The sequence below is a fragment of the Metopolophium dirhodum genome, chromosome 8 (genome assembly GCF_019925205.1).
Source record: "Metopolophium dirhodum isolate CAU chromosome 8, ASM1992520v1, whole genome shotgun sequence".
NCBI lineage: Eukaryota > Metazoa > Arthropoda > Insecta > Hemiptera > Aphididae > Metopolophium > Metopolophium dirhodum.
This window is the reverse complement of record NC_083567.1, coordinates 8,668,520-8,683,093: the sequence shown is the minus strand read 5'-3', so window position 1 is coordinate 8,683,093 and position 14,574 is coordinate 8,668,520.

Sequence of the window (14,574 nt, the reverse complement as noted above, 5' to 3'; positions counted from 1 at the left end):
TATATATACCTACATATAATAATAAGTACCTATATATTAATAAATTTAATTAATATTAATCATAATGTGGTTAAAATCAATAATAAGATTTTAGGACAGTGAAGTTTTTTATGATGATTGGACACTCATAATTTCTATTTCCTTATAACATGAAACTTAGGCAATAACAACATAAATATGATGATAATTTGAATTTTACTCAAGTAATATATTGTGCTAAATTACGCTAACTATTAAATCATTTACAATATTTTGTGTTATGTAATAAACGAATATACCTACTGCAAATGTATTTTTGCACATAATTAGGTAATTTTTTTCAATGTTATATTATTTAGGAACAGTATCAAATACCAATATATTATATAGTACCAAGCTTAAGGTATACTTTATGTATTGAGTATTTTTATTCAAAAAAATATTATGTAATATATTTTTTATTTATATTTAATTTTATATAGATACAGTAGGTACTTAAAATTGAAAATTTTAATAGTTTTAAAGTTTATTTGACATTTTTTTTTACATTATAACTATATAATATAACATGATAAGAGACATTTATATTATCATTTATCCTAAAATAAAATAGGTTATATGTGTACAGTTATTTAAAAGCATTTAAATTACATGGAGTAAAACTATAATTTCTTTTTATTAGTTTTAAAGCCTTGGTGTCTGGACAATTAGCTTGAATTAATTATTTTACACTGAACATTTAACATTTAACATTTAATTTAAAATATTTAGTTTATTATTATTTATTACTATTTTCATTTGATTAAAATTCTAAAAATTTTGTTATTACTGTTGGTGGCAACTTTATAAATTAATACTTTGATTAATATAATTATGAATAGAATGAATTGTATAAATTATGCAAATTTACGTTTTTATATAAAATAAGAACTGCACATATTTAAGCGTATTTTAATCTTAACTTGTTAAGCTATTATTTAAAAAAATTTCAACCATGAATTTTATATGATGACATAAATATTATAACGTTTCTAACTTTAAACACTAGGATGAAAAAAAACCTTAACTTATATGCCGGACATATGAACTGGAACTGAACTGGCAGTAAGACATACATATTATATGGGTTTAACTGGTTTAAGTAACCTATCAAATGTTTCACGCATACAAACTTAAATGTGTGCACTTGATATAAAATTATACATTTAATGTATCAAGTAAATATTCATCGTATATAATACAAAAAAACAATAATTCTAATATCTAAAGCTGTGCACCTATTGGGTATTTCTATAATACCCACGTAGGTTTATATTAATTTAACGGAATTTCGTCACGTAATATATAATATAATATTTATAATGATATGATGATATCACATGACGAACACGAGTTAGAATCGAGGGGTAATAGGTGGAGAAGGGGCTAAAGTGGTAGTGAATGGAAGGGGGAGGACGAAAAAGAGCAAAACACTAACCTGATACTGGGTAGCCGTTCCACTAATCCAGCGGGATCAACATGCTAAGCCTGGGCTATCCGGCGGCGCACTGAGGGCGACACTCTCAGAATCCTCATCCCTTCCTTCCTGTACCGTCGTCGTCGGCGGCCCAACTCCACCCCCTTTTTTCCTCGAGCGGAGGGGTTGAATATACACGCCACCGCTACCCCTACCAGCAACAGCAGCAGCAGCAGCATCAGTACTACCACCACCGACACTCGCCCACATCGAATCTCTCGACCCCCTCCAACCACCCCGTGCTGCAGGTGTGTGCAGTGATGTATATATATATATATATATATATATTTGTGTATAAATATATTCGCACGCTATCTCGTGCCAGTGTCTTCGTTGGTGCAGTAACTAGTTGCATTAATAATTATATAACATAACACCCACGTACACTACGATATGCTTATCCCGAAGTAATAAAATAATTTATATTCAACGAGTTATATATGTATATATACATATACACTCCGATGAGAAAATCCGGAGATAACGCAAATTATTTTAAGCAAGTAAAATCATATTTAAATAAACGCTGCACAATGGACATCCTGTACGAATACGGATAGAGATCTACAAGACTACAAACCGTAACAAATATATTGCATATTGCAGTGCGTATACTGTATACATATGAACAAATAAAAGAAACTGGTTCAAATAAATTCCTAATATATATTACAATCATATTATTATATACTAATATAGTGATGTACTGATATAATATAAAAACACAATTAAATAAACTCCTTTCAAATGCTATCTCAATTAAATATTATATTATTCAACAAAATAAATATCTTAAAAATTTAAATATTAAATTAATTCCTATTTATTAGGCTGTAGTTACCTACCTATACCTAAGTTATATTATAATTTATAGGGAACAATTTTTCATGAAAGGTCGAACCTGCTATAGGCACACATCAAGTATACTTATATGGCTATATGGCTATATGGCTATATATTATATACTCTTTTTCACTATAGGTATGTAATTTATGTTCTTCGGTCCATATAGTAAATTTAAAGACAGTTTTATTGAGGGTCGGTAAATATATTATAATCATGTCAAGCATTACCTGATGGCCATAAAGGGAGTTAACACGCATTGTGATTGGTCGTTAGAATCAGCTACTGTAATATTTTTTCCCCAATCAATAAATCACTCATGGATTTTGTTCGAACTAGTGTCGATATACACTATGCCAAGTGCTCTTCAAATTTAATGACTGTAAAACATAACATTAATAAACACTTAAGATTACAAAATTTTATGGTACGTGTATTATTCGCAAGGTACCTGTATTATATTTTATAAGAATGTAAATTTAACATTATGATATAGACTGAAATGTCTTTTTATTTACAATTGATGGACGTAAAAAAAACTAGTGATTACTACATTTTATACTAATCAATTATTGACTAAAAAATTATTATCTTTTAAATCCTATACTTATGTTCGTGTAACTACACGTCTACACTATTATAAGTTATAACAAACAAAACAATACTAACTAATAAAAGATATAATATTTTTAATGTTCGGCGACCACTTTGTATTTGATTATAATATACACTCAATATTGTCATCAGATTAACATCTTAAAAATATGAAACATTAATTTATTTAGTCCAACATCTATTAGGTATTTCTATATTAGATAATAAATGTTGATGTTTGTCTAAAATAATATTATTGTATTATATTAAATAACCTTAATATTACCAATGAAACCAAATTGTAAAAATATTTTAATCAAAAACATAATTTTATCAGTTCTAGAAGGATATTTATATATTAGGTATATTATATAAATACTAAAACTGTAAAAACAATAAGTCAAGGATGTTCATCTTATGTTAAAATAATTTTAACTAAACCTGTAGATATAAATTATACTAGAATTATTTCAATACTTCTAAAATCAACCAAATGTTTAAAAAATACATTTTAGAATAATAATTATAGTGATCGTTTAAAACAATATCAAAATTATTAAATAATATATTACTGCTTATAAATATTTAGTTTGTAGGTATTCATAATTCTTATTAATTAAATTTGTACGATCAAACCTTTAAGAATCTTAAACCAATAAATAAATTATAATAAAGAACATATTACTTATACGTATATAACTAGGTATTAAATTGGTACCTATACTTAGTAGTTAATATATAATTTTCCATGATTTGTACTTAAATCTTGAAACACATTTTTTAATGTTTTTGGATAATTTTTAAATCACATATGTAATATATATATAAAGACTTCAAAGTTTTGCGGTGGATAAAAACGCAATTCCTGGTGTTCACTTTAAGTGCAAGGGCTGTTTTAGTTTGTTCGGACGTTACTGGGAAGTGGAATTAAGGTTAATCCTTGAGAAACATGCTGGCAAAGGTTCTTGTTTCGAATATATACCTCTAAGTAGTTTTATCGTCTATTTGAAAGATTGTTAAGTAAAAACAAAACCGGAGAAGTCGTTCTTCTGTATAGCAGGTTTCGAATGAACCTTATCATTGATTAGGATATGTATACGATGTTAAGGATGTGTTAAATTTGAATTCAGAGATCAATCATCGGGGAGATTGTTTGTCAATTTCTATTTCAAAATAATAATATAGGTAGGTACGTCGTAATAGCATATGATTATTGTTTTGAGTTACAAAATAATTTAACTAAAAAAATGTACGTCCTTTTTAATTATTGTCATTATTATTTTTATTAAGTTAGTAGCTACCTATGTATATTACAGTGATTATGTTGGAACATTCCGAGTTGCCCATTGTACTTCTTTTTTAGTCATGGTTCAATTCAAGATAATGATTTTAAAATGACCTCCAAAAATGTTGTCAACAATTATAAACCTGAAATAATACGCCTGCTTTAAGTTCGGCAAAATGGAAAATTTTTTCCGCCATAAAACTACAAAATAATTAGAATATTTTCATAATTTTGACGAATTTTGTCAACATATGAACTTTAAATGCTTTTAAAAATTTGTAGTTTGTACCTTCATATATATATCTTTGATATGTTTAAACTACGCAATATAAGAACTTATCAGAAACCGTGTATTTATCCTATCTTCATGAGCTTTTTAACCGAGCAAAAAATATTTTATCAATATTTATCCAATAAAATACGATTATTTCAAATGTCAGTATAATCTTCGTTATTTTTGTAAGTTTTTCTCAATTGTTTTATGAAATACCAAGAATTTTTTACAATCTAGAATTATTCTAGATCTAATTAGCTACCAAAATCAACCTTCAAAATTGAAATTTGAAGTATTTTTCTGCTTGAAAACGTGATAACATACTTACATACATATAACATAATCAAATGAACACACATCGCTGTAATATGTGCAATCGATCTTAAATTTTAAACACTAAAATATGTTTTTTTTATACTTGCACTGCTACAGATATATTAATAATATATATGATTTTATCTCAATCAAACTATTGAAAAAATATCTATATATACCATCGAAATTGATTTTTTAAACACTATATATAGTATACCTACGTGTTTCATGGTAGTGCATATTTTTATTAAGTTTTCAAATTATAATATAATGATTATAATTAAATAATACAAAATTATTGAAGAAAAACATTATACTTTTGAAAAATGTTTATAATATTGGGTATAATTGAACCAATGCAAATTTGAAATTATATATGTCTACCTCACAACAATAAATTATATACCTTTCATATATAATATATTAATATATATTTCAGATTATTTTTCAAGGTAATAATTTTCTGATGATAAATACATTCATATTTTTTCTCTAAAATAAAATGTTCTCTAAAAGTTTCAACACAATATTGTTTTGTATTTTCGTTTGTATAGCTGATATATATCTGCAGCGGAGGCGGCGGCGGCGGCGTAGTCGCGTCCTGCTGTCTATCGTTTGGAGTGGCGCCGCTGCAGGATGACGACAATAATCTCGTTTAGCCAAATTATTAACAATATTATATTATGATATAAACGCACCGACCGATGGCTTAAATACGCGCGCATTAAGGTTCGACCTTTTGTGACAATCGGACGGATGTACACGCGCCAACGACGAGGGACTACGCCGCGCGATCGGTGCAGTTCGCCTCTCGTCCAGGGCCGATACTGAGCTGTATAATGTATATATACAATATTATTATTATTATTATGTATACGTATCGCTCGCGAGAGTCGTCGTTAATCCGTTTGACGGCACAGCAGCGTCTGTATATATAAGCGGGACTTTCGGAGCGAGGTATTTATATGCGTGTGTATATATATATATATGTATTTTATGTCCACGGATGAACGCGACTAAACGGACCGGAAATATAATTGTCAGATCACAATTATTTCGGACTTAGATTGGGTACGGAATATCAGCGGGACGGGATCGCGCGCGAGACGTGCCCGCGCGTGTTGGGAAATTTTTCGATTTACTCATACATGTCATTATATATATATATATATTAAACGACGTATGTGGAGTGTGTGTGTGAGTGTGCATATTGTTTTGAGTGACGTGCCCGTTGTATTATTGTGTAAGAGGTAAATACGTTGTCGCAGGACCGCGCGACCGTATTTATATATATATATTATATTGTAAAACCCATACACTGAACGCGCTCCGATCACCCCAACTGGCTGCTGTAGTAGAGGAGACGTCTAAAAAGCGATATGTGGAATTAATGCGACTGTCATAATATACGTTGTCGTTCGATTGTTGTTTTTTTTCTTTCTTTTTTTTCCCACTCCCCCGCCCCGAGGCGGGTCGTTATGTTTTCGTTACATGTCCCCCTATATCATATTATTATTATTATTATATTCACTATCGCCTCTCACACGCTGCACGACTCTACTAAATATATTATTATTATTATTTGTGTCGTTGTGCCCGTGTGTGTGTACAACTGTAGTACACGCGCGCACGCGATTCTTCTGCTCTTCCGACGACGACGACGTCGCGGGGGCGACAGCGCTCTGCAGCGTGGTAGCGGATGAGGCTGCAGTAGCGGCGGCTTGCCGGGTGGGCGGGCGGGCGGTCGCGCGCGCGTTCGTCCGGGGCAATAAATTTCTGAACGGTATATAGAGTTTAAAAAAAAAATGAGCAAAGGGTTTATACTCGGCGGTGCACGAGTAAAGGAGATATATTATCTACCGACTGTATATATATAAGACGTTCGTTTCAATTTGTTTCGTATTTGACGGTCCAGTTAACCGCCCGAGAACCACCCCCCTGGCTATGGCCCATTAGATGTGTGTGTGTGTCTATATATATATATATATATATGTGTGTGTGTGTGTGTGTTTAGTTGCAGAGCCCTCACGAGAGGGATGCCACCGCATCACGAGCTGCGCGCCGTCGTGTATATAAATATAAGTTAGGTATATAATATATATGATATGCATGTAAGTATATTGTATATACATCACGCGGTTATGATGACGTACCGCCGTGTGTTCCGACCTGCAGACCGAAAACAAAATAAATACTGCGTAATGTATACGCGGGGAGGTACCTACATCAATATCATATTATCATAATATTCGTAATAATATGCGGAAAACAAGGAAAAAAATTGAACGCGCAAACTGAATTATTGTTATTAGTATATTATATATAGGCTGGCAGGTAGCGGGGTTTTTTTTTCACGTTTCGAGAGGTCGTTAGTTTCCATTAAATAAAAATTACCATTTAAAATCCAACACTCTGAACGAGATAAAATATTACACCAGAGCAGTCGAAAACGCGATGATCGTATTCGTGTGCATATACATAATATGTATGTATATATTATACAGCCATGTCCGTAATACATCTCATCGTATACAGGTACCTATTATTAAAAAAAAATGTGATGCTTTTTTATAATATCTTCCAGTGTGTTAAAAACGTATTTATCATAATCCTTTCGGGATTTTATTCGTGTGTAATTGTATACCATTTTGTTAGGTACAATACATTTTCATCATTTTTCTTTAATCAAGTAGTTCGTCTTAATATTATCACATAAATAATATTGTACACGCTTATACGTATAATATATATTTATACGTGGAACATTCCCGTTTAATTTAATGCATAACTTACTCACGTTTTAAAAAAACTTGATAGTTGTACATTTTTCTCGAACAGAATTATTGTTACTAAAATATGAAAGTTTCGGTTTCTTAAAAACAAAATTAACCTTGAACATATATCTCATTTCAAACATATGAACATAATATTTACAGTTAACAGTTACTTAAAAATGAAGGGCGTTGTGCAATAACCAGACAGCTTCATTTTTATAAAAAATCTGTTTTTCGTGGAATATTATTCATGGAAGAAATATCTATATGTTGGTATCAAAATCAGAAAATTGATTTATTATTCCCAAAGAAATTACAAAATTAATTATTTCCCGCCAATAGTGGTAAATAAGATAACGGCATTTCTTTTGCTCATCCTGAACAATTATGTCTGGTTATTGCACAGAGCTCTTCGTAAAATGTTTAAAAAACAAAATTAGTTTTTGCTAATTGTAGATCTTTTCATTTTAAATCAAAATGTATAAAATAATTGGTTTAAATAAATGATTATAAATAAAAAAAACACTGTATCTCTTATACAAGTTTTTTTTTTATCGAAGGAGTAATATAATATATATTTAAAATCGTCGGTGAACTTAATTTTTCAATAATATATTGAAATAGTTCGTTTTTCAACACTATGATATATCATACCTTGAAGACATTTCATTAATTTTGTATCTACCCCCTCGTAAAACTAAAATTGATATTTTAATAATTCTTACTTATTGTGATATCATACATTCATACCTAATTAATTTCTGGATACCTACCAGTTAAAAACTAACAGAATTGTCTGTGAACGAGCACGCGTTATTTTATTTAAAATCAGTTTTAGTATTTAACCTTATTACTTATGAGACTATATTAGAGCTCATAAGAATTTTTTTAAATTTGTGATTAAAGATTACTTATAATTTATAAAAAATATTATCATTGAAAATTATAATAATATCATATTATAACTGCTATTTACTCAATAATATTTGTTCCCAAATAGTAGTTGGAATTACTGTAGGGACGCTGCAAATGTCATCACACAGCAATACAGCATATTCAATAATAATAACAATAATAAAATTAATTGAAAATTACACTTTTGAAAGAGTATTTGAAAACAATAATAGTTAACACTTTTTTTCACATAATATGGGTAGGTAATCGAAAAAGGTCACATATAGTTGTAAATCATTTTCGGGGTTTTTCAAAAAGTAGGTGTATATGTGTATAATAAAATCACACATACCTATAAATATTAAATACATAGATATGTATACCGTATGAAAAAAAAAACAATAACAACCAAACAAACAAATGGTTCAACATTCGAAAATGGCCCATTACCGAAAAAGGGTTTAAATGATTTAAATTAAATTTCGTCACCGTTTGCGGTGTAATTTTTATAAATATCAAACCCCTAAACAACCACACCTACATGACAATATATATATATAGGTATATACCGGCACAACTACCTCGTGCCGTACCCGATCATCCCCCACCGCGGCTGCTGTCGTTATATTCGTGGGGGTTTATATTCACCACCGCTGGCGGCGGCGTCGTATATGGAAATCATAAACCCGCACACCCACCCGTTGTAATATCATAAAACTATCGTTGCAACGGACCGGTGTCGTTGATTTATGTCATATGAAACTGTGTGTGTGTGTGTGTGTGTGTGATGTATATTTATATCTGTATGTAGATCGTCTAAATGGGAATACGCGCTAAACCGGTATAGGTGTGATATTATGTATAATTTTATACAGAGTGTGTGTGTGTGTTCAAAAACGGCGGCGGTGGTGGCGGGCACGCGACCGTATTGAATTATAATAAAACGACAACGGCGCGTATTTATTATATGTACCTATACATAATCTAAGTGCGAGTGTATGTGGGTGTGTGGGTGCGTGCGGGTGTGCGTGTGTGCGTGTGTAAATATAACGGGTGTCGTCAGAGCAAACACGCGCGCACGGCGGCACCCTCCCGCCGCACTCCCCCAGACGACCGCGGCTGACGTTTTTGGCGGACCACCACCACCACCACCACCACCAACAAGGGGATGACGACTAATGTGTCGTGTTCAATTGGCGCGCGCAAGACCAAAAATAATATTACGAGCCGCCGCCGTGTGATATAATTGAAAAATCCCCGCGGCATACGTTCGGTGTTTGTTTAGAGGAATCGGAAATGGGAACGGGAAGGAAAAAAAATCTGTTGTCCCCATACATATATGTATGTGTGTGCAGTTTATATATTATACGAATGTGTTCGTCATATTATTATAATATAAACCACTGCGGGAAAGAGCGAACCGACTGGCGAATGCTGCTGCTGCTGCATAAGCACAATGTGACGACGGAGGAAATATTATTTAATATTATTCGTGAACGTTTAATTGTTATCATTATTTTTTTTTATACAATTATTATTGTTCGAGACCGTGAGAACATTATTTTACGATTTTGGTTCAACGTAGTTTTTGTATTGCGGTATAATACTGATATCGTATTGAACAATTTGATAATGCACATCAATATATTATAATATGTATGTTAGGGACCGGTTTACGGTTCTTATCGGTTCCTTCGGTTCGTTGAGAATCGATGGAACTGATAATTATCGATTTCAACATAATTATTTATCGGTATCAGTTCTTTCCGGGTTTTCTTGTTATAAATAATAAAGTAATATATACAGGTAACTAATAAAGTTCCTTATAAATGTATTATTTTATTCTTAGGTAATTCTTATTTTTAATAAAGTTTAAAAAAAATCAGTATCGATAAGATTTTAAGAACTGGAATCGATGATTCTTTAAGAACTGGTCCATCCCTATTATATACAGGATAATTTGTTAAGCATTATATGTTTAATTGAAATTATACATACCTATCAATATTTTAATTCTGGTATTTGGAATTTTTAAGTACACTTGAAGACTAATATTACCACGTCTGTTTTTCAAATAAGAACCCCACTTTTTCAATTATTCAACAGGTATATTTTGTTGAGCATTTTTATGTGGCTCTCAATCAAAATTTGAGCCAGTAGTTTTTAATTATATAGCTTTATGTATACAAAGGATATTATGTTTATAGTAATGACTAATATGGGCTAAGTAGATATGAGAGCTTAGATAATTTGAAAATGTCAGTAGTTAATATATTGATCTATCAATATAAATAATTTATAAAAATGATCCATATGTACCTATTTAATAAATACTACATCTAAATACATAATATTAAGTACATAATATAATTTATATTTTTGTAAAACCATTTTTAAGGATTATTATCCTTAATATAAATACTATAATCACTCATAAACTACTATCTAGAATTTTAATCTAGAGTAAGAAATGGGGGTTTTCATTTAAAAAATAAAAGTTTGTATCGCCACAGGACGCTCAAGTAGTACAAAAATATCAGAAATTCGGAAATATGGACTTTAGTACTCTAAGGTATACATCATATTTAAAAATTCTAAAAATCAAAATTTGATTAAATGTACTTTTATAGAGGGAAATGGGGATAAAAATGCTGAAAAAATCATTCTGTACATTTCGATTCGATTATTTCCATTTAAAATATAGGTAGTGTTATACGTATATCATCTGAAGCAGTAAGATGAATAATTAAGAAATCCGATTTTACTATTATAAATTATGTAAACCTACCCGTAAATTGTAATAACAATAAATAATTAAACTAAAAAACAAACATCATTAGGTACATAATATATGGTATAACATAATACGTGGGATATTATTGGCAATTAAAAAAGTACTCACTTCTATGCACTTATAATAATTATTAACAATTATACTAGGTAAATTTAAATAGGTAGGTATTTCATAGGAATGGTTAAAATATTAGTTTTGATGTTTGTTGTTTAAGATTAAAAATGTATTATTTGAAATAAGTAATCAAGTAATCGCAGGTAAAAATGTAGGTATATAGTACCTGTATGATAATTCCCGCACACAGTCAAAACGAGTATATTATTTTTTGAAATTCATACATCTTTTTTTGTAGGTAGGTCTTATAATATTATACATTATGTTTCTATTTCCAATTTTTTTTACCCTATGCTGAATTCTCAACCTAAATTAGTATCGGTTTTTATAAAATGTCTAAAAATTTTAAACTGTTGTACCAACTGGAAATAAACAGAATACCTTGGGACTCAGATTACGTATACGTTTAATAACTATCTAGCCGCAATTTACGCAGTATATGAATGTCACCTTTTTTGGAAGACTCAATTTACCTACTCCGAGTAAAGATATATACGAAAATCCTTGAATATGAGTTACCTATATCGTAAAGACTCCATAGTCGAATATCTTTCCGATATTGTGAGTATGGCATACATATATATTATATACGTGTCTCCTTCGCCGAGCGTTACGTTGAAAGCCCATAGGTGCAAAAAATAATTCCGAGAACTTGACTGATACGTTAGACGTTCGCGCGTCGTATAATGTCAAAAAAACGAAATCTAAGAATTTCTTAAGTACGTTTTATTATACAATTTAGTAGGATTGTTATCAACTGTTAATGTGTGAAGAAAATCATTGGGTAATTAAATGTGTTTTGCACCGTGGGAACTGGGAAGTTTGCTAAGTTTAAAAATGGACTCCGTAGAAATTAGTTGGTGACCCCTGCTCTATACCTATTATAGACCAGGGACGCAAATAAGTGGCACGCGTACCATGCTTGCAGGCACGGGAGACATTTTCGATGGCACCCAAAAGACTTTCATTTGTTTGGCGTGTCTATATATATTTATATACCTTGCAAGCAAAAGCGCATATTAATCAGATATAACAAATCTTTCAAGTAATATTAAGTATAATGTTTCTAACAATCAATAAAAGTTGATTTTTTTCTACAATATTATCATTCATTTTTCATTTATATTTTGTAAAAATGCTCTGTGTTAACAAATATAATTATAGTGGCACGGATGAAATTTTTTTTTAATTGTATCATAAATTGGAACGATGAACAAATCCTATTTGCCATCCCTGATATAGACTCCATAGGATAGAAGTTACATTATTTTTAGAGACGTATTTTGAATACTGCTAATTTCGATGATAATGGATTTTCATAAACTGTTGTTCTACCTATATTATATAACATCTGATTAAAATATATTATAAAAAAAATGATAATAGTTGTAAATTTTATATAATTTGTAAAACCTTCTACAATGTATAATACTTAATATTTAAGAAACACATAATATGTAAAATTCAATAACAAGCTAATAACCTACGATGTTGAAGTCTTAATCTTTAAATAATAATAATATACCTTTATAACATCTATAAATGTTTATAATAACTAATGCCTATATAATAATATAATATTTTAAACAGTTGAATTGTGACTATTTTTTTGTTAAACCTGTGTATATTTATTATTTTTCACCATAATAATATTTAATTTTAAAACAGTAACATGAAAATTATTTATCAACTTATTACACTGTCATCTGACCGTAATACTCTTTATAGTCTACATTCACTGACGAACGTCGCTTAATAATCGATTTACTTTGCACATGAATTTAAAAGAAGTTTTTTCCCTTCAAAAGAGATATTAATGGGTATGAGGTGTTTTATTAGGGTCGTTGACGATGTAGATACAAAGAACGCTTTAGATATTTTTTACTTAGAAATAAACGAGGTCACTTCTTTGGATTAAATTAAGATTAATACAACTAGTATAAATAAAAACTAGTGTTTAATTTTATTTTTATACCACCAGGGGTTTTAAAAAATCGAGGGTAATTATGGGATGGAAAAAAAGGAAAGTTTCAGACGCTCGGTAATTACAGCCGTTTGTCAGTCGGTGGAAACTCCTGCTGCTTCACACTACCGTTTGCCGTGATAGTGGATTTATTGCGAGGGGATGACTATATACGTACAAGGGTTGTTCAAAAAAATAATAATAATAATAAGACTGCTTTAAAAACACGAGACAAAAACTTGCATTTTACTATTGCAGGAAAAAACATCGTTAACAATTAATATTCTAGTGTTTACCTTTACCTGCAGAACTTATACATACATATATACAAAAGCAACACTGCAAGGAGGTGCCCATTGCACTGTTCAAGTCTCAAGATCTTATATACAGTATTATACACCCTTGAAAATGAAGAACGTTTATGTTTTCAGTTTTTTGATGACTTCTAACCTGATACTTAACTTTATATATATATAAATTTATGAATGTATATTTTATACATAAACACATATATCAATATTTAATGTATTATAATATATACTAATACATATATATATATTACCTTTACTACCTATATAATATACACATAGGTTTATATAATAAAAAGAAATAAACTCACATTAATTGTCTTATGCGTATTATAACTTTACCAACTACTTATAATTAATATATTATTAATATTTCCTCAGAATAACAATTTTAAATATTTTACTCTATTAGAAGAATCATAATATTTCATTAGTTTAATTTTAATTTTAGTCATAATGGTTTTTACATCATATTATGCGTTTTTAAAAATCTCCTAAATTAAATAGCTTTGGATAATAACATTTAATTTTTATACACTATATATATTATACCTATAGCTCACATTATTATTATATTTAATACCTCATTGTTTATTAGATGTAAGGTATATGTTGTAAATACATTTGATAAACTTAACTCATTTAAATTATTTGTATGAATAGGTACTTTGGAGTTGAAAAACATCCTATATGACTATAGGTATAAACCTATTCACAATATAGTTTCTCTTCCTCCACTCAGTATTGTTTAGCCATGGCAATAAACTAATTAAATTTACTTGACGTATTAAACCTTAAAATTTAAAATAACAATACAAATATTTATAGCTATTATACTTACTTAAATAAAAAAATAAATATTAACTTAACATTTTATTTCACACATTTTTTCAATCAGAAATATAGGTACCTATAATGTGT